This window comes from Pleurodeles waltl, chromosome 1_1, assembly GCF_031143425.1.
Source record: "Pleurodeles waltl isolate 20211129_DDA chromosome 1_1, aPleWal1.hap1.20221129, whole genome shotgun sequence".
Lineage (NCBI taxonomy): Eukaryota > Metazoa > Chordata > Amphibia > Caudata > Salamandridae > Pleurodeles > Pleurodeles waltl.
This window is the reverse complement of record NC_090436.1, coordinates 175643516-175670354: the sequence shown is the minus strand read 5'-3', so window position 1 is coordinate 175670354 and position 26839 is coordinate 175643516. Positions and strand designations below refer to the sequence as shown.

The window sequence follows — 26839 nt, the reverse complement described above, 5'->3', positions numbered from 1 at the left end:
TTGGGGATTCCTCTTCCGGCGGATCCGGAAGTAGTGCAAGGTGGGCAGGGGCTAACAAAAAGTATAGGCGGTTTACAACTTCAGAGCAGTAACATCTGCCCTCGGCTCCTGCCACACGTGCCCAAAGTCACTGCCCACCAGATGCTACCTTAGTGCTGCGCTCAGTAGCTTTATTCCTTTTTCGCTCCCATCTGTTCCTTGTTTTAGGTGTTAGGAAGTGTTGTTTTTTTCTTTGGTTCTAGTTAGATAAAACTTGCTTTGTCATGCTTCTTTTTGGAGGTTTGTTTTGTCATGCAGGTATGAATCACTGTGCAATTGCAATTTTAGTTGTGTTAAGAGTTGTATGAGGGTGGGCTCATGGTTGCCATGGTCCTGGTTTCTTCAAAACTTTAAACCTGGTAACACCCAAGATTCCTTGGATTGTGGTGATGGTTAATGTCCTCCACAAGGTATGTCACCTCCAGCCTACAGGGTGGAGGAGATGGATCTGTGCCAATGGTTCAAGTATGTCCGGCAGCCTGGGTACATTGTCCACAAGAGAGTGCCAGGGAGGATCTTCTGGAATACCCTGTGAGATTGTGTTTGGTTTAAGGTCTCAATCAGTTGCCCACACGTGTGCGTGCACACACACACACACAAAGCCTTCACAAAGCATTAGCAATCATCTATTTCCCAGTGAGCAATCCCGACCCTATTCTAACTGCAATTCTACAACACATTAAATTAACATCACATACATTGTTAGCTCACACTCAGTTCTTACCATATATGACCCACACAATGAAATAACGTGCTCGTTTCACTACAAAACATAAACTTAAACTACTTCCTTTACGGGCTAAAAACACCGAAGCTAAGTTAGACAAATTATTCCTCAGCAAAATATGTGCATATGTATTTACTTCTAGGTGCCGACATGCACACAGGTATCAGTGGGCTGTAGAGCAGGCTTACCTGAAAACTGCAGGTGGGTGAATGCAAGTTTTAGGTGCACTGTTACATTACTCACATGCAATTTCAATTTCAAGAAGTAAGGCAAAGCTTAAGACACTATACAGTCATTACATATCATTATTCTGATTCATTTACATCTACATACATACAGCCACACTCGGATTTTAGTACAAGAAAGGTGTAGCGCTATTGTGAAGGGTCGTAAATTTCAACTCCAATATAAAGGGCTGGGCACGAGCAATTGTGTGCACCTTAAATTGACCAAGAATGAGAATTGTATACTAATATCTTTCTATTTCCACCATTACACGGGAGAAAATTAGATGTTAGTCAAATCATCACCCTATAACTAGCAAATGTTATATAAACCATGGCTACTCCAGTGGTAGGAAGAACACCACAGCAAGAGCTGGCCTCTGGTTGAGGAGATCCACAATGGCAGAGCAGGATTAATCAGGAGATAACCACAGGCATTATACCCTTGACGAATGTGTGACTACAGGGGAGTGCCACCCTCTCCCGGCTGCAGTGAGATCAACCTATAGTAAGGGTAATCCATCTTCCCAGGAAACATGTATGGGAGCCTCAGGCCTCTACCACATTGCATGCGAATCATTTGCAATTAGGGCAGAGATTGCATGAGCCCTGAAAAAGACGGATGACCCTGATGGGAAATTTGACACGGCCAAAACATGTAAGCAAAGTAGTTTAAGGATGTATGAAACATTGTTTTTTAGAAAACATCCACTTTTTTCTTATTAATTATGCCCATGGTACCTGAAAAATATAAGGCATATTATTTAGGCATATCCTGAAACATTTTTAGAATCTGGATCCCTACTTATATCCAGTAAACAATGATCTTGAACTCCCAGAAATTATCGAGCTCATCTAAGAGGTATCTACCCCCCCACCCCCGCCCATTTTGGGGCAAGACATAAATAATAAAGCATGCCACAAAGTCAAGTATGTGAGGGTCTTGTCCCAGCATCTTCAGATGCATATGATACTTCTGAATGACAAGGAGTGTGAGTCTAGGCATTTACCCAAGCACCCGGAACCTAAGGATTCTGATGGGGAAGAACATAAACCACTGCAAGAAGAAGGGGCTATGCCAAGAGGTGGGCAGCCTGTGACTGAGGAGCATGATCACATTTTTGATCTCTGTCACCCAGCAGAGGCCCAACATGGGACAATGTAATGCTGCGCTTTGGGAAGACATTGGATGGTTTTAGCACTTGGCTGCACAGAGAGGCAAGTTCCTAAGTAATCTCATCCTGGTCATCCAGCCCTAGGACATCACTGGGACAGAGAAAACGTGTGATGCAGAATTGGATACTTCAAGTGTTTAAGATTTACTTCTTAAAAACGTTTCAAATTGTAGCATCTGCTGTCTGAAAGCTCCTTCCCGGGACCTTTGAAATGGCTTACCAACTAGGACGGAGATGAGTTATGTGGAAAACTTCTGTGGTGCTCCTGATGATTACTTTAGCGGGGACAGGATTCTCTATAACATTGTTGTGGTTAGTAGTGGGGGGAAATTGTGGTGCTGGCCCTTCTCTGGTGTTGGGTGCTGCATTGAGGCACTGGGTGATATGGGCTTTTCTCCCTTCACTCTTCTTGGTGATATTTAGTGTGCCACGTCGGTCAGGGTGGAAAAATTGGTGGTTTTTTTAGGGTTTGGTTGGAATTATGCATGGTGTGGAATCTGAGGGATTGTAGGTTGGAACATGGGAACAAGTAGTGTGGTTTCTTCTTGGGGGTTTTGGTTTGGGGTATGAATTATCGAGATTTGGGTTCTTCTATGGAGTTGTATGTTGTAATGGTGATCCAGGATGACATGGGATCTTCTCATGAGCTGCTTACGTTTGGGTGGTGCTACTGGGTGATCTGACAATCTCAGAGGTTGTGATCTGTGGTCAGGATAGCAGGGCAGTGTGGCTTCTCATAACAGCTAATGAGCTGGTGTGGGGGTATCAGGAGGTGTGGTAAATTGTAGGCATTTGTTGGTTAGGTTGAGGATACTCAGAGGTAATAATCATTTTCTCGAGCTGTGGGAGAGAGGCCGTGTTCTACACAATGTGTATTCTTCTCAGAGGCAGCGGTGAGGAAATAGGTGGTGTGGGTTCTTCTCAGCGGCTGGGGTGAGGAAATGGGTAGCATGAGTTCTTCTCAGGTGTTGTGGGTTGGTGTGGGGTACCCAGTGGTGTTGGTTCTTCTCAGGGGGTGGCGGATGGGTAGGGCTAAGGTTGGTATGGATTATTCTCAAAGGTTACAGGGTGTGGTGGGCATAGGGTTAGTATAGTGGCGTGGCTTCTTCTCAGAAATTGTGAGCTGGGGTGCGGGTAGATGGTAGAGCTTCTTCTCAGAGATTGTGGGTGGTGGTGAGGGTACTACTAGGCAGTGTGACTTCTTCTCAGAGTCCACTCCTGCTTCTCCCTCATCAAACAGACTATCTCTTCCACATTTGAACAAGAAAGGATGCGAGAACGTTTCTTAACAAAATTGACAGTGGTGTTGAGAATTGCGTTTGGACTAATCTCCAAATTAACCGAAAAGTAAAGTAGGAAACAAAATCCTTCGCGCATGTTCGTGTACATTTCTTTTGTATAGCGGGCATTTCTCGGGGAAAGATTGTGCGTGGAGGGGAGAGCTAACATTATAACAATTGGCTGCTGTTCTGAAATGCGACAGGAATGGGGGAGAAGCACGCGTTCACGGAAAAGCAAACATACCGTAGTAATACTTAATACCATATGAAGCTATCTTACATCTGTGAGTAAAAAAAACAAACATGCTAGAGCCATTGTCCGTCCTCTTCAATGCTCAGCTGTAGTGTAGACGTCCACAGCAGAAGAGCCCTCCAGTGACAGCACGGCCATAAGCTGACAGCGCCCCAGAGATATTTAAGCCCCCACCCCCATGCACAACGATGGGAGCTGGGTCGTGTATTTAAAGGTGCACATCTGCTTTCCTATAGCTTCCGGCCCTCGTCGCACCGAGGCTGACACTCGGGGATTGTATGAAAGCTTTGATCTTTGGGATGCCGCGTGGCAGGGCCAGCTGGGGCCGCCTGTCACTCACACCGCGGGGCAGCTCTTCTGACGCCCGCGCCGCGCGGGGCCTCACACGGTGCAGCGGGCTGAGGCCGGGGAAGCTCGGGTGCGCTGTCCGCGGTGCTGAACTGCAGCAGCAGCGGCTGAAACCAAGCGAGGCCCGAGCAGCCTTCACCGAGCCCCGGGCGGCGGGGTCCAGACATGCAGCTCGCCCTTATCGCGATGCCAAGGACTTCATTTCACAAACCCACGCAGACTGTCCCCCCACCCCTATAAGAGAAAGGCCCTCTCTGTTTAAAAATACAATTACATTTTTACATTTGGTTCCTTTATGCCTCTTTTTTGCCGTAAAATCTCCTTATGTGTTGCCAAATGTTACATCTGTGCATATCTACAAAATTACTAAACATAACTAGTGTTTATAGAAATACAAATATACATTTTAATGTATTCAAAGAGAACATACTTATAAAGCAACCAAATATTAACGTTAGGGCGCAGTATATTAAGGGACTAACGTTCTTTTGTCACCCGCTAAACAGAATAGACGGTGACGATATTCACTTGAATGACTTTAATTCTTGGGGAAATTAGTTTTCATCCATAAGCAACGCTCGTACACAGAGTCCTATGAACTGCCGCGTTAGCAGTGACCGGGTTTCTATTTTAAATCATGCAGTGGTTACTGCAGAAAGCTGGAGTCTGCACAGAGGATGGATGGGGCGAAAGACAAAGGGTGTCATGTTCTGGCTCGGGCTTAATGGACAGCAGAGCACAGTGTATACCAACCGTATGCACCAGGGGGCGCTACGGTGCTTGTTTGGAGACCAACAGACACGATAAAGCGTCAGGGCCTTGGCAAAAGCAAGAGCTCAAAGAAGGGGGAGGGGCGCCCCTCTAATTCCACCCTCCCTCGACCAATATGAAAACACACCGGAGGAAATGGTTAATAAATAGGACAGCATCTTGCCACGTGCCACGGTTTAGCTATAATGTCGGGAATGCCACGCTGACCCTGCAACGGCGTCCCGCATAGGAAGCAAACTCCCATTTGCCATATACTCCTTGCTAGCATGATTCAGCAGAGGTTGGGCAGTGGCCACCCTCGGTACCAGGGCAGGGTGCAAGCCCCCTGCCTAGGCACGTCCTGTCCTCGCCATGAGCCACCCGTGTTTGTACAGTGTGGTCAGCCGGTGGCCTTTGTTTCTGAAAGGAGGGAGGGGCTCTTTTGGAGAAGAGTGGGCAGTGGTGGGGGATTGGGAGGGGACGAGGGTGGGGAGATTGGGAGGGGGCGGGGTAGCTGTAGAAATGACGCTAGTTTCTCTTCTAACAGCACCGAGACGGTTCTTGGTAAACACCGCACCTGCTGTGCAAGTAACATGCGCCAATAAACTAATAATAATCGCCCAACAGGTCAACACCCCCCGAGACGGGGGGGGGGTGGGGGGGGGGGAGAAACACCCTCAGAGCCGCCCTCTGAGCTCGTGCCACTGGCTTAACAATAGGCCTCGGGTGCAGGGAAGGGCGAGCTCCAGGGGACCCTCTCGGCACAGTGGACTGTGCACGGGCGGCTGGCCCCTGGCCTGAGACCTCCTGACTGGGTGGGGGGTTCTCCATGTAATTTACAGAGGGTCCCCTCAAGTTTCTTTACGCTACTCATCCACATATACAGACACAGTGAGGGCTCCTCTCAGTACATGATATAAACATGTCTACACAGTCCCTCACCTTCCCACACACTCGAGGGCGGGTGGGGGGGCTCCCAGCAGAACCCCAAAACACGCCCACAGCCACCCCTCCCCGAACACACCACTCCCCTCGCGCGCAGAGGGTTCTCACCAGCAGGCCACACAAACGCGCTATAAAGGTATAACAGCGCCACCTCAATTAAAGAAAAATAAGGGGGCTCACTGTGCAGGGGTGCGAACCCCAGTACAGGCCCCGCCCCCGACAAATAATTCGCTAAAAGGCGCCACCATTAGAGCATTGGCCTCGTGTGCAATTAACCTGAACCGCTGCTGAACTCTGCCCTTTGAACCCGGTGAATAGATAAACACATTAGCCAGGTAATGATCATTAATACAGCTCCCTTGAACGGCAGCCTGGGCAGCAGCTCGAATCAAACATTGCACTGGCAACAGTGGGGGAGGGGCTCTGGAGACAAGGGAGGGGCTGATCCTGGCCCTGTTCAAAGCCTTTAGGATTTTAGCGCCATTTCCTACCAGTAGGCCCCGCGTAAAAGTCGCACGGGAACCTGTGCCTGTGGTGGTCCCACCTGCCACATCTGGATTTATGGCCGCTGGAAACGCTCGGTTTTTTAAACAACCACGTGTCGTTCGCTTCCTTTCATATGGTCTTAATTTCAAACTTCTAAAACATACAGAGATAACACAAGAAAAGGCAATTTACAATAACTACAACCGGCCTATAAAAAAGTATATCTGGAAGAAAAGCCATCCTGAGGCCAATGTCACTAAAATCCTATAGTGGCAAGAGACGACTACATTACACGTTGCCGTAACGTTGTTTGTATCTTGCATGTTCATTTTGGGAATAGTTGCATTTTTCCAGTGGGTTAAAAAACATAGTAAGCGAAATAGTAGACTATACTGTTTAGTTGTCCGCAGCAAAAAAGAACAATATTTAATTGTTAAAAATACACAATAAAAAACCTTGATATTGCTAAAATCAGTCTGTAGCAGGGTGAGCTTGCTGAAGAAATTTTCTTCAAAGTGCAGCAAATAACCGGCACGGACTGGAATTAAAATGTCACATGTCATTAATAAATTGATGGGTAAAATATTGGATAATCCTCAGGGCCAGTAAAATCATGTGCTTCTGTGCTAATTAACATATAGTTATGGAGTTAAGACATTTGCATAATTTGCAGATTTCAACATAAATATTCTTTCTACCTCTAAATGACAAATACTGCCGGAGAATGTGCTGCACAATTCCCCAATCTAGCAGCATTATTTAAATAACCCTGCCGCCTTTTAGTTTACTCTTCGATGCGGTGTAATCCTAGCGGGCTCGACGGCAGTAAAGCTGTGCTAAGTTGCGTTGTGGGAGGACGTAATTGTGTTAATGAAACCTATAGTTCATGGGGGTTCGCAATATGTTCCATATTTCACAGGTGAAATACGGACTTTTATAACATTGCGTTTTGAGCAATATTTATTGCGCGTGAATTTGACATTTAAATAGACTGTTTCTTTGCGCTTCTAATTGCTGGACTGTACAGTCACTCGTAGATCTCAGGACCACAGAACCCAGCCTGGGCAATGTAAGATCCAAAGTTCTCTCTCGGCGGAGAGAAATAGCCAAACCCCCTGCACACACACTTACCCCTTCAACTGAAGAAGCGAGCGCCCTCGTCCCCTTTACGACGCTGTTCTAGGTAGACAAGTCACGCCGGATAGCGCCTGGGGTGGAAATCTAGCCGCGGGGTCCTTAACCCAGCGGTTTCCTCGAAGGTCCGGATCAATGGGGTCGATAGGAGAGGGTTTCCCGGCCCTGCTGATTTTCTCCTCACCGGACCCACTCTCCGCCTTGACAGAAGCGAGTCAATGGCTGTGTTTACTCCGGCCTGGCCGTGCGGGCACGATCTCCAGCCTGGGACAGTCTCTCTCCGGGCAGCAATCCCTGAGCGAAGGGTGCGCACATGCACGCCACATACGCGCACACGCTACAAACACACACGCCACATACACACACACGCGTAAGGGCGCACTCAAAACCCCCACAGGCACATGGAAACATAAAAGCCCCCCGCGTCACCGACACAATACAACTCCACCTAACACATACATAATCTATTCAGATTTTAACCCTTAACATTTTTCACATACCTTTTTCGTGACGCAGAGGTCGCCTCAATTAAAAAAAACTTTCATAACTACATCGAAATTACACGAAGTCACGTCAAAGCGACATCGACAAAAAATAGGTTAACGCTTTGACACCATGTAACATTACCTAAAAGACTGGCCATTAAATTATGAGCTCATGTCAAGTTTTTTTACTGCCTGAAAAACAATAGTTTGACAACATTTTTTAAACAGTTAAGCCTCTAGTCGTGCGTACGTGTTGTTTACACGACGTCGTCACGTACTGCAATTACCTTAAACATACACACAAGTGTAACATATATCAGTGTGATGCCAACGCTGTCCGAACTCAGAAAACTTGTTTGCTACTTTGGCAGGTCACATTGCCACGACTCATAAAAACAAGTGTAGGCTTTTTCACAGAATAAACATCCCCTCAGGTCACAAACACTAAGTATGCTTTTTAAATAATATAGAAAGCACGACCAAAAAATTGGATTCTTTTACATCAGTAGTAATGGCCTTAAAAACACGTTTATTACAAAATCGACATTTCCTCACCTTACACACTCGGTAAACACTGTGGCTTTCAGGAACCTACCTCCTTTTAATATACCGTGTATGTTCTAATGTAATTTAGAAATAAGTCTCACCTTTCTAAAAGCATTTTCTTGTGTTATTTGTAATTCTACAGCGCCCGTAGCCATCAGTAAGGCACCGTAGCGCTTCTTGGCATTTCATCTTGTCCCTAAAAGTACAGCGCCTCGCAACATGAAATGGGACACTTTCGGTAAAATCTTGGCACAATCCTAACTGCTTCGATCGATTTGACTCTCTAACACTGTTTGCTTCAAATGCTTCCCAATTTAAGGACAAAGTAATCCTTTATTCTGACTGTGACAAGTGGCTCGTCCGAAGAATGGAGCGGAATGGGTCTCCGGATATCACTGACATTGACATCAGTGGAGCTGGGACCCCTCCCGCCCCATCGGGTGCTGGTGTCTGTGACTTGAGGGGGTAGAGTGGGCTGGGGCGGGGGTGACGTTACACTTCATTGAATCGAAACCTATTTCTTCTGTACGAGGAGCTCGCCGGGACGGGCACACGTCAACACTTTCTTGGCACCAAATCTTTTCCTCCCTGGAAATATCTGCATTGTTGTTATTATTTGAGCCGTGGTCTCTGGCTGGTTACATTCTGTTCAGATGGAAGGTCACGAGGTAAAGAAGAGCGAGTTTTTGAGTAACTTACAACGTCTCGTACAGCACATCCATCCTTTCTTAGCGCTGCGACTGGCAGGAGATACCATTACCCGAGGTAATGGGGCGTTATTTTATAAATGCGCTGAGGTAGAGTGAAATACACCGCACTGCAGCTTTAAAGCCCCGGGGAGGGAGAGACCCAGTGCCGGGGTGTAGGGTTCGTGGAGGTTAAAAAAACAAAACAACACTCTACAGCATTTAGAATACACTATATTGTCGATTTTAAAAACGGTAATTTGGGAAGAGTTATGACATGACAGTATCCAGTCTGCGGAGGTGGGCACTCTGATGCCATACAATGGCGCCCATGTCAGCAAGGCGACGGCCCAGGGCACCTTCTCGGGGAGGGGGCGCGCCCCGCCCTCCAGCATAATAAGCGTTTCCTTCCTTTCTGTCGCCGCCCCTTCCACAGGACTCCCCCCTCTCTTACTCCATGATTTGTTTTGATAATTACAGATAGTCGATAAAGCAGAGTTCACAAAACCTAAGCCACGATTGGTAGGAGAGCAGAGGCCAGGGTAAGTCATGGAGTCCGCCAGACCTCGCCGCAGCCGTGAATAGTAGGGCTGGGCAGCAGGTCGCCGACACTACACGACATGTCACCACACTTCTGGTAATGTTGGTGGGAACGCTTCCGGGGCCTAGGCCTGTGTGCAGACAGTACCTCACGTCGACGCAGGGCACTGCCCGTTGCACTCACCGCAGGCCTGGACACCAGGCTCCACAATACCGCACCACACGGAGACCCGGTGCCCTGCTCACTGCAGTAACAGCAGACCTGTCCACCTGTGCCGTCACAATACCTCACCAGACACAGGCCCTCATTACAACAGGCTGGCGGTGGGGCCGCCACATTATGACCGTGGCGGAGCCACCACGGTCGGACCACTGACACTGCCAGGCTGCCGGCTTCCCAGTGGTTTTCATCCTGCCAGGCTGCTTACAACGCTGCCCTCTGGATTATGAGTTCCCATCTGCCAGCCTTTCCATGGTGGTTTACATCGCCATGGAAAGGCTGAAGGAATGGGGTTGTCCAAGGGGCCCATGAACTTGGCATGGGCAGTGAAAGGCCCCCCATGCACAGCCCCATCGCGCATTTCACTGCCCAAATTACGGGCAGTGGAATGCACGACGGGTGGTGCTACACCCGCCGCACCACCACACTTGCGCCGGCTCCATGAGGACCCGGCGTCAATGCTAAGGCCCTGTTCACCGTAGGGCCGGCGAACAGAAACACTGTTTCTGCCCGCTGGCCCCGTGGTGAAGTCCTATAAGGGCCGGCGGGGTTCAGGCTGCACAGGCGGTCTGAAGGCGGGAAGAGTTTGGTAGGCGGCCTCTGTCGGCCGCTAAACTCTCAATGAGGGCCACAGTGCCCTACTCACTGCCGTAACAGCAGACCTGCCCATCAGTGCCGCCACAATGCCGCACCATACACCAACGCATGGCACTACCCACTGTAGTAGCCACAGGCCTCGATAAAGGCACACACACACAAAGCACAGCACTACACACAAAAGCAGTGCACAGCATGAATGCAGCCACCGCAGGCATAGGCACTGGTACACCCACAATACTACACTATATACAGGTGTAGAGCACTGCTGACTGCACCCAGCGCAGGCCTAGACAAAGGCACGCACACATACATACACACACATACACACAAAACACTGCACTATACACAGAAGCAGTGCATTCTACTGAACAGAGATGAAGTGCATTTCTTACTGCAACCACACCAATTGGACACCATGAAACAGGCAGGGCACATTGCAGTGCTTCCTGGTATCCGTTTGGTGCATGCTTTACTTGTGCTGATAACAGCTGTAAACTCTGGACCCAACACCGTCTGCACTGTTTCAGCAAAAGATTAGCCCAGATCCTAAAGACCATAATGACTCCAGGCACACCTTTAAACCACACATCACTGACAGGATATGCTCCAAGAACACCTCTACATCACACACGGCTGAAAGGAGACGCTCCAGACACACCCCTACACCACAGACTGCTGACAGGAGACACTCCAAACACACCTCAACACAACACATTGCCGAAAGGAAATGCTCCAGGCATTCCTTTGCACCACACACCATTGGCAGGAGATGCACCAAGCACACCCTTACACCACACACCGCAGACAGGAGACATGTCAGTACACCTTTACACAACACACCGCTGACAGGAGGCGCTCAAGGCACACCTTCACACCACACACCACTGACAGGAGACGCTCCAGGCACACCTTTACACCACACACTGCTGACGGAAACGCTTGAGGCACACAATTATACCACACATTGCTGACAGAAGACACTCTAGGACAGCTTTACACCACACACCGTTGACAGGAGGTGATCTAGCACACCTTTACACCACACACCACTGATAGGGGACGCCTAAGGCACACCTTTAAATCATACATGGTTGACAGGAGAAGCTCCAGGCACATCTTTACATTACACACAGCTGACAGGAGAAACTACAGGCAGACCTTTGCACCACACACCATTGTTGGGAAATGCTCCAGGCTCACCTTTATGCCACACAACGCTGATGGAAGAATCTCCAGTCAGAACTTTACACCACACACCGCTGACAAGAGGCGCTCCAGGCACACCTTTACATCACACACCATTGACAGGAGATGCTCCAGACACAGCTTTACACCACACCTCGCTGACAGGAGACACTCCAGGCCTGGCACACCTTTACATTACACACCGCTGACATGAGACGCACCAGGCACACCTTTACACCACACATGGCTGACAGGAGAAGCTCCAGGCACAAATTTACACCAAACACCACTGATGGGAAATGCTCCAGGCCCACCTTTACACCACAGACTGCTGATATGAGATGTGAGGAGACCTGTATTCATGAGATTACCAACACTCCTCACATTTACTTCCCACAAAGGACCACAGCCCATCAGTAACACTGGGCAATGTCGTGGAAGCAGCCCCAGGTGACACGTATTCAGAAGTTCACGGGGCCCATTGTCCACTGATCTCGCTGTGGACAGGTGCCTGAGGTGAAAAGTTTTCAGAAATGGACAGGGCCCATGGTGCACCAATCTCACTGTGGACAGGAGCCCAGAGGTGACACTTGTTCAGAGGTGCACGAGGGCCATGGTGCACTGATCTCACTGTGGCTAAGAGCCCTAAGGTAACGTGTTTAGAAGGGCAGGGGGCCCACGGTTTACGGATATCACCATGGACAGGAGCCCCAAGGTGATACGTGTTCAGAAGTGCACAAGCCTCATGGTGCACACATGTATTGCAGACAGGAGGGCCAAGGTAACGTGTTCAGAAGTGCAGGAGCCCCAAAGTGAAATGTGTATGATTCTGAAGAGCAGAGGCCCCACTTGTGCATGCCCCTGACTTAACACGAGACCCTTGGGGTGAGACTCATTTTGAAGAGCAGAGGGACCCTAGTGTGCACCCATAATGTACACAAGATCCCCCACGTGACATTGATTCTATCACAGGTCCCTCTAGTGGTCCCCTCTTTACTGTACACAGTAGCCCTCGTGAGGCCGTGATTTTGAACAGCACAGCGCCCCCTAGTGTACATTCCTTATTGTAAATAAGAGCACGGGGTCGACAGCGATGCTAAAGACCACATACAGTAGACAGGAACCCTAGAGTGACTCAGGATTTTGAAGAGAGCATGGCCCCTACTGTACACCCCTTGCTGTAGACACTGGATAGTTTACTTATACTGATTTTGAGACACAAGGTCCCTGGTGTACACCCCGCCTCTGCAGATAGAAGCTGTGTGGTGACATTAGTAGTTAAATGCACACCCCTTACTGTAGACAGGAGCAATGCTGGGGACAGCGTGATAATGCTTCTGAAAAGCACAGGGCTCTCTGGTGCACTCCTTCTCACTGCCCACAGATACCAACGTGTGTCTTATTTGGAAGAGCACAGGGCCTGTTGAGCACATTAATATAAACGGGAGCCCCAGGGTGCAATGATACTGAAGTGTACACCTCTCACTGTACACAAAGGCTTGGGTGACACTGATTTTAAAGAGCACAGGACCCCCGGACGTACCAACCCTTGTACACAGGGACCTCTCAGTGATACTGATTCTGAAAAGCGCTGTCGTGCCTGGTGCACACTCCTAACTGTAGAGAGAGGCCCTGCTTTGACAATGAGTAACCCGGGTAAGTGAAGGCACAGGTCCTCCTTGATACCCTCCCGTGCCTGTAAACAGTGGTCAGGGTGACCCAGATTCTGCCTGGTGTGACTGCTTCATTTGAGCAGGTGGTTGCACGTGGTGGGCTCCAGCACTCATTTCTTGCGACCAGGGCTTATTTCTCATCATTATTTTTCATCATTAGACTTTACCCCAGGGCAAGCACACAAAGGCAGAAAAGGGCGAGCAAGTGAAAGATAGGAAAACAGTGACAAAGATAAGAAAGAGACATGGGGTGGAATCAAAACTAGGCATACTGTGGGATCTGGCAGGGCGCCTACGTCAAATGATGGCCTTTGTGCTGGTGCACACCTTCCTGTTGACACAAGCCCTAGGCAGCTGCACTTCCCCCAGCTTCTGCATTTACAGTATATTTATCTGTAGACAGGGCCCTCCCTCCCTCTCATCTACGGGCAGGGCCCTCCCTCCCAGCCACAGTGTCCGCTGGTGGAAATACCTGTGTGCACAGAAGCGAGGGTAAATGGCTGCCTCTGCACCGGTATCAGAGAGAGAAATGGCGGCAACCTTTCTTCGGATGTTCTAGTGCTAAGGGTATTTCTCCAGTATGCCTGCATTGCTGTAAATCATGCAAACTATGTTCTTTGATATAGTGAAGTATAGAATGTCAGCTATGTTCCATAATATATAAGTACTACAGTGGAAAGTATCAACTATAATCCTCTACAGTATTAGCAACGTTATAAAAATGTCACCTAATTTTCTAAAATGTATTAGTTATAGGAGTATTTGTAATGATTGCATGCTGTATTTCACTGTTACAAATGTGTATAAAGGCCAGTCACTGTTCTCCAATTTAATGCACTACTATAAGCATTAGTGATCTATGATCTATAGTTACTTATGCAAATGTTCACTGCGTGCCTCCTATAAATTAGGAATCGTTTAAACCAGTGGTTCCCAACCTTTTGACTTCTGGGGACCCCCCACTTTATCATTACTGGAACCCAGGACCCCTTCAGATTCATTATTGGAATCCGGGGACCCCCTCAGAATCATTATTGGAATCCGGGGATTCTCCACTGAGTCAGTACTGGAAGCCGGGGACCAAGGCCTAAACAGTGTTGATGATTTGAACTACAAAACAATATACAAAAAAATACAGAAACTAGCAGTCTATAAAACAGATACACAAATGGTAACATTTTTCATTTAATTTCAAAACAAATTAAAAAAAAAAAAATCACTAGGAAGGCTGGAGCTTTTCTAAATTCAATTAGAGCCACACACGGTCCACACTACATTCTGTTTGATGCACCTGCACTGCCCCCGTGAATTAATCTAAAGTTATTAATTTTAGCCTACAATTTTAAATTCCTTGTCATTCACAATATGTTTAAAAATGTTCATTTGTACTTTTAGCTGCTTTATTTATATACACTTTATTAATCTGTTAATATTAGTTAATTTTCTAAGCAGTCACGGCCCCCCTGAGGAGGTTTCGCTGACCCCCATGGGTCTCCGGACCACAGGTTGGGAACAACTGGTTTAAAGAGATGCAAGACTTATTTTTCTACTACTGTTGTTTGCGCATCTCAGATACCTTTCCATAATATGCATGCAACTGAATACAAGTGCAGCCTATGTGTCTCTAATAGGTTAGCATACAAAATCCAGCTACTTTCTTCTATGTTAGTATTACACATTTGAGATGTCAGCTTCATGAGCTCAATATACTTGAGTTAAATAATTTGTAATAATCAGGACACAAGCCTTAGAGATTCATTTCCCATAAACTATAACCAAAGACATGGCTGCATGTCAGGCACATCTTTATGTGAGCTTCACGGACACATAAAACCAGAGGCAGGCCAGTGGGTCACAGGGAAAGGCCGCATGTGGGGGGCACCGGTAGCTATCATCACAGACAGCTCAGTCTGTCTACATACTTGTTGCAGTTTGGGATCACCAGTATATAACAAGCATTTGCAATGCAATTGGTCTCGCGTTTACTCGAGGTAAAGCTATTAGCTTTGTAAACTCCTAACTGGACTTTTCTAGCCACATACAGTGAAAAGTAAAACAGTTTCACATAAGCGAGCCGACGTCCGCCATGAGCGCAAAGCAAACACACAAAAGGAAACTGACGTTCGCTCGCAGTGAAACGTATCGGGCAAAGTGCATTTATCCATGTAACCTGCAAAAGTGCAAATATCCATGTAATCGGCATAAGTGCAAATATCCATGTAACAAAGTAGTCCAGAAACTATGTTGAAAACACAGAGCCTCGCATGTTTTCAGTAGTTGGCTGGTGCGCTCGAGGAGGGCTAAACACTGGAAAAGGCATGAAGTATGCACACCTTTCACTAATGACATGAAGCGAATTATAAAAGGCAAGCCCACGAACCAACCAAAGTGATGCACCTGATATGGGAGTAGTTACAAGCCCGTAGAGAGATAACAACAGGAACAGAGCGATTTGAGCTTGACCCTAAAAACAAGGGCTTCTGCCAAAGTACAACAGATAAAATACTACACATGCACCACTGGATGAAATTAATCTTTTTATCTCACAAATATCTGTAACTCCAGTAAAGTCCTTGTTGCATGGAAGTGATTTCTGAGAGAGCAAAGAAGAGAAGGCCCAAGGCCCAGTAAATGTCTTGTGGGTATAAAAGATCAAAGTTTGCTCACACACAAAGAATAAATCTTTGATAAACTACATATGTTTAATGCTGATGACGTACAGACAACGAAGGATAAATGGGTCGTCATCAGGACAGTGATTACATATACATAGCCAAGGTACAAATATGTGAACTTAAGTATATAAAATATATAATTGCCTGTATATATATATAACCTCTACAATATTCTGTAGCCAGTACTCTAAGACTTTACACTGCAATCGTAGACCACAGTGCAATACCAGCGGGTCAGCAATGGAGTGATGAACAGGAGCTGAACTCTGATGCTGCACTAGAGTAAGTTAAACTCGCCCTAGACAATAGTCTACAACGTTCTCTGAAATGTAGACTTATGAGCCACAATCACAATGTCCCCCAAAATCCAGCATAATCAAACTCCACTGGGCAACTATTTCATCCCAAAAAATATCAATACACTGAGTTTATGGAGTGAGGTACTAACTTACAAGCACCTGAAAGCATATCAAGGGCTCCCAACACAACCCCCTGACACCAATTCCAGGAGATGTAGCTGGGCAACCAGGCCATAACTGGACCTCTGGTGTAGGCCTATTCACTCCACCCCACTGACTGAAGGTGCCAGACCCTGTGGTGGAAGCTGGCCACAGAAGTTACCCATCTGGCACGCCAATACCGGAAAACCCTCCCAATCCCACAACTGGGGTAAAAACCAGTACAAGGAATCTTGGATGGCGCTTCGTATATAGACTTGAATACTCCTGCCCCTAAGAAACCCACACATCACATTTAAACAAACATTGCTATCCCTGACGGGAAAAATGTGTTTATATTTGTCGGAAGAACAACAACACTAGCACTCTACGACAAATCTAAAAAAAGGACACAGGTGAGTACAAAATAAGAAATGCTGTTGCAAATAGCTACCAGGGAGGCGATCCAAGAGGTGACTGGAGGAGACCAGGGTTGGGGCAGTGGGAGGAGCACCAAGTGCATTTGCTCAGAGCCCCTTAATTGCCCCAGTCGAGAATGCCCCGTAACCACCGGCTTTCCTCTATGCGCACCCAGAATGCCATGCGTCCTCAATCTTGCTAGAAGAATTGACACTGGTACCATCACTGTCGCCCATGGCAGCTCCTAAATTCACCCCATGCTGTAGAGTGCCCTCTGCATAACCAAATACTGCACAGCAGGTCATTATAATATTCTCTTTCTTCTTCCATGTTCTGCTTACATCTCAGTGCTGGAGAGTGTAGGTAACACACTACAATGTGCCTTTATGCAGATTTTGAAAGTCAACCTGATGCATGCAATAGAGATATGGAAAGCACCCCATGTGGTAATCCCAGCACACTTATCTGTGGCTTCCTCCCTCGAAGGTACAGGCCTCAGACAATAAAAGACCGATAAGCTCATTCACAGTACAGTCATTGCAAAGTGAAGCCTCCTAATGCCACATCCCTTGAAAGGGAAATGGTGTGTGTGTAATAAGAGGATTTACAGCTTTGTTAGATCACACACGAGCCATCATTAGGAAATTGAAAGCCAGTCATCAGTTCAGCTGCCAACTAAAGAATTACAGATTGCCAAAGAGCACAGTGAGCAGAAGGGCAGTTGTGGAGAGGGGGTTGTATGAAAATAGGGAGGGTATGTGTAGAGATGACGAGAACCCCACAGCGTAAGTAAGGAAGATTTCATGTAAAGATAATGAAAGGCCTCCCCACAGCCTGTGGTACGAGAGAAGTTCAGAGCAGCTGACATTGGAATTTAGAGTACACATCAGGAGATACCGTCTAATGGGGTGGTTCCTAACCTGTGAGCCGGGGACCCCTGTGTGGCCCGCAAGCCTACTTAGGGGGTCCACTACTACTGAGAAAATTAAATACGTTTAACAGATTAATAAAGCGTACATAATTAAAGTAGCAAAATATACATTTGAAATGTCTAAATCGTCTGGAAATGTGACGGAATTTAAAATTGAGCACTAAAAATTGTTAGTAACCTCATATTGATTTGAATGAACAAAGAAACTGCGCCAAGCAGAATATGCTACGGATAATGAGTGATCTCAACTGAATTTAGAAAAGCTACCACCTTCCAATTACAATAATTGTATTTAATATTTCTGATTTAAATACATTTAACCATTTGTGAATTTTTGATGAGTGCTTGTTTCTATATTTTTGAGTATTGTATTGCTGTTCAAATCATTGACTGAGGTCCCCGGCTTCCAGTATTGACTCAGTAGTGGTCTGCGTACTTCAATAACGGTTTAGTGGGGGTCACCTGGTTCTAGTAGTTGTTACTTGAGTGGTCCACAGAAGTCAAAAGGTTAAGAACCACTGGTTTAAGGGAAAGTAGAACACAGAATATACTATTATACATTAAACTGGCGATGCAGACAATGTAATATTCTGTTACGAAAGGAAGAGGGAGCAGGAGAAGATGTATTGAACGGAGATGAGTAAAAGAGGGTTTTACTTCATTGAGTGGGGTTTGTTGTGCAATAGGTAGGGGCACGAAGAAGTAGGATGATGAATGGGGAGGAGACAAGAGGAAGTGATGTCGAGGGAAAGTCTGCAGGGAGTTGTTAGTAAGTCGGCTAAGAGACAGGAGGATGTGTAAAGTTTGTTGTTGAAGGAGGGATTTATAGGAGGTGTGCTCATGAGAGATGAGCATACAGGAGGGATTTGTTTGTGAGTGTATGTTATTGGAGATGTGCATTAGAGGAGGGATTTGTTTCTGAGTATGATATATTGTTAGAGATGAGCATACAGGGGGATTTGTTTGTGGGTATGATATGTTGCTGGGAGATGAGCATACAGGAGGGATTTGTTAGTAAGGTATGTTGTTGGAGATGTGCATTACAGGAGGGAATTGTTTGTGGGTATGATATGTTGTCGGGAAAGAGCATACAGGAGGGATTTATTTATGGGTATGATATGTTGTTGTAAGTGAGCATACAGGAGGGATTTGTTTGTGTGTGTATGTTGTTGGAGATGTGCATTATAGTAGGGATTTGTTTGTGGGGATGATATGTCGTCGGGGATGAGCATACAGGAGGGATCTGTTTGTTGGTGTATGTTGCTGATAGATGAGCATACAGGAGGGATTTGTTTGTGTGTGTATGTTGTTGGAGATGTGCATTACAGGAGGGATTTGTTTGTGGGTATGATATGTTGTTGGAAGTGGACATACAGGACGGATTTGTTTGTGTGTGTATGTTGCTGGAGATGTGCATTACAGGACGGATTTGTTTGTGGGTGTGATATGGTGTTGGAGTTAGGCATACAGTAATGATTTGTTTGTGTGTATGATAAGTTGGAGATACGCATACAGAAGGGATTTGTTTGTATGATGCGTTACTGAGAGGTGGTCATACAGGAGGGATTTCTTTGTCAGTAGGATATGTTGTTGGAGATAAGCATACGGGAGCGATCTGTAAAGTTAGTAAGGTCTGATGTTCTGATAAAAAGGTGGTGAATGGGCTGGTGGTGGAGGGACAGGAGATAGGAATGTATCCTGCTGTTGGAAGGTACAATATGCAGTTGGAAGATCCGGGGGTGGGTTGGCCGAGGAGAAGTGATTTTAGAAGCTTTGGTGGCATTGGTGTGTTTCGTCACTTTTATTCCAAAGGGTCCAAGCATCTTGAGGGTCCCTTCTCTATGAGGGAGAGGACTTGGGGCATTTATATTTCACTTTGTACCCAGCACAGGTGCTCGCGCTGTGCTACTAATTAATGGCCCATTTACTAATCTGTTGCAGTATTTATTTGATCAATGCTAGGTTATATTTGTATTTGCATCGTGGTGGCTCGTGCCTGCTACCGGAGTGTAGCACAGATATATTCAAGGGGTGGGAGAGGGCATGCACCGGTCTGACGTGGGCCTCTCTGTACTGTCCACCGGCCCTGAAGTCAGACACAGTGGCCTTAAGGTGCCCGGTCCGGTGCCCGCGGATGCCCGGCAGTAGAGGGCGCCCTGCTCTGGTGGCGGCGAGCCCTGTGCTGTGAAGGGGGCATCAGCCGGCCATGGGAGTCAGACCTGGTGACCTCTGGGTCCTGAGCCTCAGGTGCCCGGTGCCCGCGGATGCCAGGCAGGAGAGGGCGCCTAGCTCTGGTGCCAGGCCCAGCAGTGCAGACAGAGCCCAGGAGGTGGCGGCGAGCCCTGCGCTGGGAAGGGGCCATCAGCCGGCCCTGGATCTCTGGGTCCGGGGCCTGAGGGGCCCGGTCTGGTGTCAGGCCCAGCACTGGAGCCGGAGACCAGGAGGTGGCGGCGAGCCCTGTGCTGGGAAGGGGGGCCATCAGCCTTCCTGGAAGCGCGCCGGCTCCGGTTCCAATCAATGCGGCCCGGCCCGCACGTTACTGTTATTGTTGCCAGCATTAATGCTCTTTTAATCTTCCCAACATTATCTGCATCGATCCGCTCTCCCATATACGCATCTGTTTGAAAATGTGACAGAACCACACGGCCCAAGACGGAACGAAAAGCGAGAGCAGGGTCTGTGTCTTCTCGTAGCTCCTCGCCGGCAGGGCCGCGCGTTATCTCTTTTGGCGCTGCACGGGCGGTGCTCTGCAGGACCCCCCCTGATGCGCGTGCAAGAAGGGATGGAGAGACCGGGAGCCTGGAGAGGCGAGCACAGGGTGAGCTTTTCACGAATAATGCAACGCGACTATGCAGCAATCCACCCATCTATAGTAAATATACCCGTCTCTATCCCTCAGATTAGCTCGTACGTGCTATCAAATCATTGTTCTATAATCAAATGTGCCGACCCTTAATTAATTTATCTTTAAATGTGTCTAAGAATATCTGTCTTTCGGTTTGGCTATCATAATTCTATTCAAGCCCGAAAACCATCTATTGATCAATAATCGATAAATGTGTTCAACTCTCGGTCTTAAATGAATCCACGTTTGCTACCAATTATTTAAATCTATAGAAAATGTACAATACAACCTATGCAGCATGCATATATATCTAGAAATATACTAAACTGAAGTCTACTGATCTCTGTATCTATCGAAAATCAAACCGCGCGTCTATTCGTCTATTAAACTGTCCATTGACCAACTAATCTGTCTGTCTGACTAAACTAAAATCGATGCATCTTAAAATCGCTCTAGAGAACGGCCTGACTAGCTTTAACTATATATATATATATATATATATATATATATATATATATATATATATATATATATATAATAGATAGATAGATAGATAGATAGATAGATAGATAGATAGATAGATAGATAGATAGATAGATATAAGTACACCCTGCTTCCTACTAGAAAGTAAGAAATGCATGTTTGAAAACAACATGAGCAGAAAGGATGAAACAGCCCTGCGAAAGGGCTGCAATCTAGCACCCTCTGCACAGCCGTAGTCAGAGCGCGCCGATGTATAGATTCTCCGTGCATTTCCCTGTGAACCTTGTAAAAAGCCCCATCATCACTAAGGAGCAAATGTCCCAGCATCACTAAATAGCAAATGTCTCAGCGGATCAGCAAATCGGCTACATTGCGACACTGAACTGCTGTGTACACCAGTTTAAGGCACGAACCTTTAGCTCCGGGTTATGGGTCACTTCCGCCCACTGGACCTGTGGTCTGAGGATCCGCTGCTGCTGTGTTTACTATGCTCGAGCCCTCACCACACCTTGCCTTTGTGACGTCTGTGCGCTTGTGGTATAGCACGTTGAGTCAGTATGCACATGGCGGTGTTGTAGAGTGTGTCTCAACACACACGTCTTTGCTTATTCTTGTGTACTTGAGGTGTGCAGTGCATAAAATCGGGCACATAGCCTTGCTAGTTTGTGACGTAGAATGTCGTGCCAGTGTGTGAACATTGCTGCTGTGCACTATGAGTGTGGTTCACTCCACACAAATTCTTGAAGTAGGCAGTGTGTTGCGCAAGGATGCCTTGATGTGTGGATCTGTCCACACACCGAGTTGCAGAGGTTTTCACATTTGTGCCTCGAGTATGATCAGTGTGTGAAGAACAGAGCTTTGGAGAAGAGGCTTCCTCCACCCTCTACCTTGGTGATTCGTGCTTGTGGGCTGTGCAGACAATGGTACCACGGAGCGTGGATATCCATACATCGTCCTGCTTACACGTGGATGTTTCTTGTGTGTACACGTGTCCACTGAAATGTTCATGCTTCACACACAGCTTCTCGGATCCTGAGAGCTCGTGGTGTGCACACAAAGGTTCCTTGGAGGGAGTTTCTCCTCACTTCCGGCCTAGAGGTGTGTTTGTGGTACTGAATGGCGCTGTGGCGTGTGGCTTTGGCCAGGCATGGGCTTGTCTGCGCTGCACACAATGGCGTGGGATGTCTCTCCGTGGACTCTTTGTGCACCCATTGGCGCCTTGGAAAAGGCTCTCTTCACGCACTGACTTGCTGACTCTTGTGTGTGTGTAGTCAGTGCGCACCATTGGCTCTTTGGGGTGTGGCGCTATCTATCCACTTATTACCTTGCCGACTCGTGTTGTGCAATATAGAGCATTTTATGTCTGGAGGGTGAGTGGTGTTAGGAAATCCATATTGGCTGTCGCGTGGTAAACACATTTCTTCTCTGACCTCTCAACAGTTCACCTGTAGGTGCCACGTTGTCTGTTGTCCTACACGAGAACATGGCAGTTTACAATGTTGTGCTCACGGCGAGGTGGGCACGCTTTTACATCTCATCTTTAGGATATTCCGCCCTAATATCGACTCCAGAATACGAGCTGCCAGGAAAAAAATATCTAGGACCAAAGCATCGCGAAGGTGAGTATATATACGGACCTAACTATAGGCATAGATTTACTTTACTCCACATATGTGAGCCTTGTTATCTATATCTATAATATATATGTATATATACATACGCTATAGTTCCCTTCATGCACTTACCTTCTCAGTATTTTGGTCCCTGCTATACTGGCCGCAATATTTCGGCAGCAGGATGTTTCCGTAGTCCATCTTTCCACATCTAACCCTAGCTCTAGTTCAGTGTTACTTTATTTCTCCCAAAACGTGCGCCTCTCTGGTGCAGGTAATGTAACACAGGCCTTCTCCCAGCTCATGCAGCGCAGTTCTGCAGCGTTGCCCAACAGGCCGCAGAGCCGAGAAGAGATGCCAACGACGTCTGACCGCAGGCACGAACCCCTCATTCCCGATCACAGAGGGGGCGGTGTCACACGCCACGCGCACTGCACGCTGCCCCCGAGCCCCCGCATGCGAGTGCAGAGCATGAATCTTTTATAGCCAGGGGGCAGGATCTGAATCCGCTTCTGAGGATGCGCTTTGTTTTACAGCCCCTTGGCAAGGCCACTCGAACCAAGGAGATGTGGATGTACCGAGGTGGCTCCCGCCGCATCCCTTTAACCTTGAACGTCACAGGCAGCCGGGTGATTTACAGCCAGCCAAGGTGAACAAGGAAAAAAAGGGAAAAAGGAGAAAAAAAATACAGGGCTGCAGCAATCTTGCCTGTTTAACCCAAAGCAGAGCAGAGCTGCCCTCCCGGCTCTGGGCAGAGCAGGTCCTATCAATAATTCATGTGCGCTGCTTCTCTGGCCCCGCTCCACACACCGCCAGCTCCTCAGACCCCGGCACCGGGGGCTTTCCGGGAGGGATGCGAGCCTCTGAGGAGCAAACACCTATTTACATATACAACAAGATGCACGCCGGCCGGCGATCGATGGGCATACAAAGGGCCGGATTAGCTCCACGGAACATGTGATCGAGGCGGAGGCTGGACGAGTCTGTTTATATGGGTTACCCAGCCACCCTACCCCTCCAAGAACTCTACGACCCCAAACCTTCAAGGGCGGGCCTCTTACCTCCACAATATGCTATTCTATTTAAGCATGTACATTTGATACGTACACAGTGTTATGGCACATAATGGGCTTAGCGCCGTATCTAGGCGCTAGACTAGCACTTACGCGGACGTACTCTAGTTTTCCAGGGGTTCAGCAGCAGAGAGTGGATGTCTGTCAACCCACCCTCACTTTCATCCAAGCTTCTTACATATCAAAATATGAGGGCGACGAAGGAGCACACTAAGGGAGTGCCTTCGGTGCTTACCATACTAATGGTAGAAGGCGCTATACAAGGACGGGAAAGGTAAAATCATAGACAGTGCAAGTCCAATAACAGGAATTCAGTGGAAGGCCGCGCGGTTACGAAAAATAAAACCAGGGATTCGTAATGTGACCCTACTCTGCCAAGAAACAGGGACACCGGCATGGCTGTGTGGATGGTCAGCCACAGGGCCCGCCATGACACTGCCTTCCCTTCTGTCAGCCAATCTCTCGAGCACCCCCTGCGCGCGGGGAAGTGTCCAGGATAAATCTATCGCCTTCCAATAAAACCGAAAGGCGGGAGAGGAGGATGGCGGGGGGAAGGGGTGCTGCAGCAGTCCGACGGCCACCTTAAGAACAAAGAGAGGACACACACCACGCGTCTGGAATACACTCCAGGGATCACAGACACTTCCTACCGACGACGAGTACTGACCCCTCCCCCTCTAATCAATGCGATTAATTGCCCTACATCTGGATAAATCAAGCCTACAGGTGTACGTGGCGTGTGTGTGAGTTTTAAAGAGGGTGGGTCGGTTTGCCGAAACCCATCAGTCATTTAGCTTGTCCTCACATCATAATGATATTGATTTGCAAACAACTTGAGTGTCCCCTTCCCAGAGACATGAGGGTGGGAAAAGAGAGTCACGAGTACGTTTAATGCCCATCCCCCCTGTTGTCAGTCTGGCTGAAAATCAATGCATGTGTTAGAAAGGGACATTTTGTTTTAATGTTATACACCCAGCGCCCCCCCCCCCCCCCCCCCCCCCCCCAATACACAAACGCATCTCCGGACTAAAGGATTTTTCTTTTTTTGGTCGCAAAGGGCACGAACAGAGGTCGCACATTTATTTATGAACAATTGTTCCATCCGGGGAAAAAAATAATGTGTCCCTTTCCCAGCTTAATCTTTCTCTCCAACTGTGCACCCAAAGATTTGTAATAGCGCCCAATGTAAAAAAAAACAAGTGGCAATGCACACGGCTGATATAACAGGACACATTTCTTGGCTTCCTTACACGTTTTAAATTTCCATTGTAATCTCAGAGCTGGCCGACAGCTTCTTCTCGAACAATAGAGAGATGCACTGCTCCAGCCGGGCGCTAGAGGGGGCGCGCACAACTCATTCCAGATAACAAGAATAATCCCCGAAAAAAGCAATTGTTCTCTCCCGCCTTTCCAGGGGCTACAATAAATGCACCGATTTACTGCGCACAAAGAAAACAAAATCATCACCGCCTGCTTGCAAACCCAGCAAACTGAGAATACACGCGAATGAGGGATTGTATAGTTTGTCTTTTCAGAGCGTGCTCTCCATCTGCATGTAAACACGTGCATGATTACTCCATTATATCAACACAAGCGCACGCCACACACTCCCTCCCCTTCTAAGGAAAAAGGTCCTAGTGAAGCCATTCTAAAAGGACAAAGACATAACGCTGCTGTAAGCCACACTCCTTGTAGTGCTTCAGACAAAGCGTCTCTCCTTGCCCAGTATCCTCTTGTAGCACATCCCTGCTGTTTACGGATGGGGAACAGGGTTTCCTCTCAAAAGTTGTCAACCGTAAATAAAACGTCACCGGTAGCACACAGTGGCGAGATAGCACAAATCCTGGTGTGTCGAAGCAGCCCGACCCTGCCTTCTTTTGGCGTTGTGTAACGGCAGCAACAATGCAAGCACATCGACCACAAATGACAGGCTGGTACTGGGCAGACATGGCGGAGACCTGGAGGGAGTGGGGGTGGGGTGTACACTGCTGGAACGGCAACCGTGGGCCACACAATACTGGGAACACATCTAAGGGGTGGTCAGAAGCCCCTATGGAATATGTCATGCTTTATAACGGGTTTATACCACAACAAATCGGGCAGATAAAACCGAAAAGATATTTAGGAGACGACCCAGTGCCCATTTGAAGAATGACCAGGTGTACATGTTTCAGGCGAGGCAAGATGCCCGTATGGAAGAAAACTGCTGTGGACTGGGCTGTAGCTGCAGAGAATACACGCTGATTGTGGGGTCACATACAGACAGGATTGGGTTGTAATATCAATGGCATACGAGCTGGCATGGGAACCCCCTGCATAAGAACTACCGGCTGGTATAGGACGTCTGTGTCGATGACACACGAGCGGGTATGGGACATCTATGTCGATGACACGAAGGCTGGTAAGGGGAATCCCCGTTCATGACATGCGGGGACGCCTGGGGTGTATTTGCAGATGACATACATACAGGGATCGGATGTCCCTGTAAACGACATGCAGACACACAACGGGGGAGACACACTGGCATTTCTGTCCTTTCCCTGTGGACGGCAGGCAGGTATGGTGTGTCTCTGTAAATGGCATACAGGCTCATATCCCATGTCCCGGTATAAGACACACAGCCAGGTATGGTGTGTCTCCCTAAATGACCATCGGGCAGGTATGAGATAACCCTGTACACGGCATGAAGGATGTCCCTCTAAATGACATTCATGCAGGTTTGGGATGTCTCTGCAAATGTCATACATGAAGGCATGGGATGTCCCCGTAACTGACATACATGTAGGTAGGGGATGCCTTGTGGGAAACATGCAGGCAGTTATGTGATGTCTCAGTACATCACAGAGGCCGGTGTGGGAGGTCGCTAGAGAGAGTAATCCCTTGAAGGGAGAAATGAAAAAGTCTGTTTACAATGCGCCTGCACAGGGTCCCCAGTGGTAATCGTTTCAAGAGGAAGGTAAGTCCCTACTAAGGGAGCAATTTGCATTGGTTCTAGCTTAAACGGGGCGCATGCCGTCTTTCCAGACTAGTTTGACACCTTTAGCCAGACAGAAGGTGCATGCTAAA

The 26839-nt window shown here is 47.6% G+C and overlaps 1 protein-coding gene across 2 annotated transcripts in view; it reads right to left on the bottom strand.

Moving 5' to 3' along the window:
* Positions 1-26839, bottom strand: part of ONECUT2 (one cut homeobox 2) — a 72185-nt gene that overhangs the window by 43368 nt on the left and 1978 nt on the right. The window lies entirely within an intron of this gene.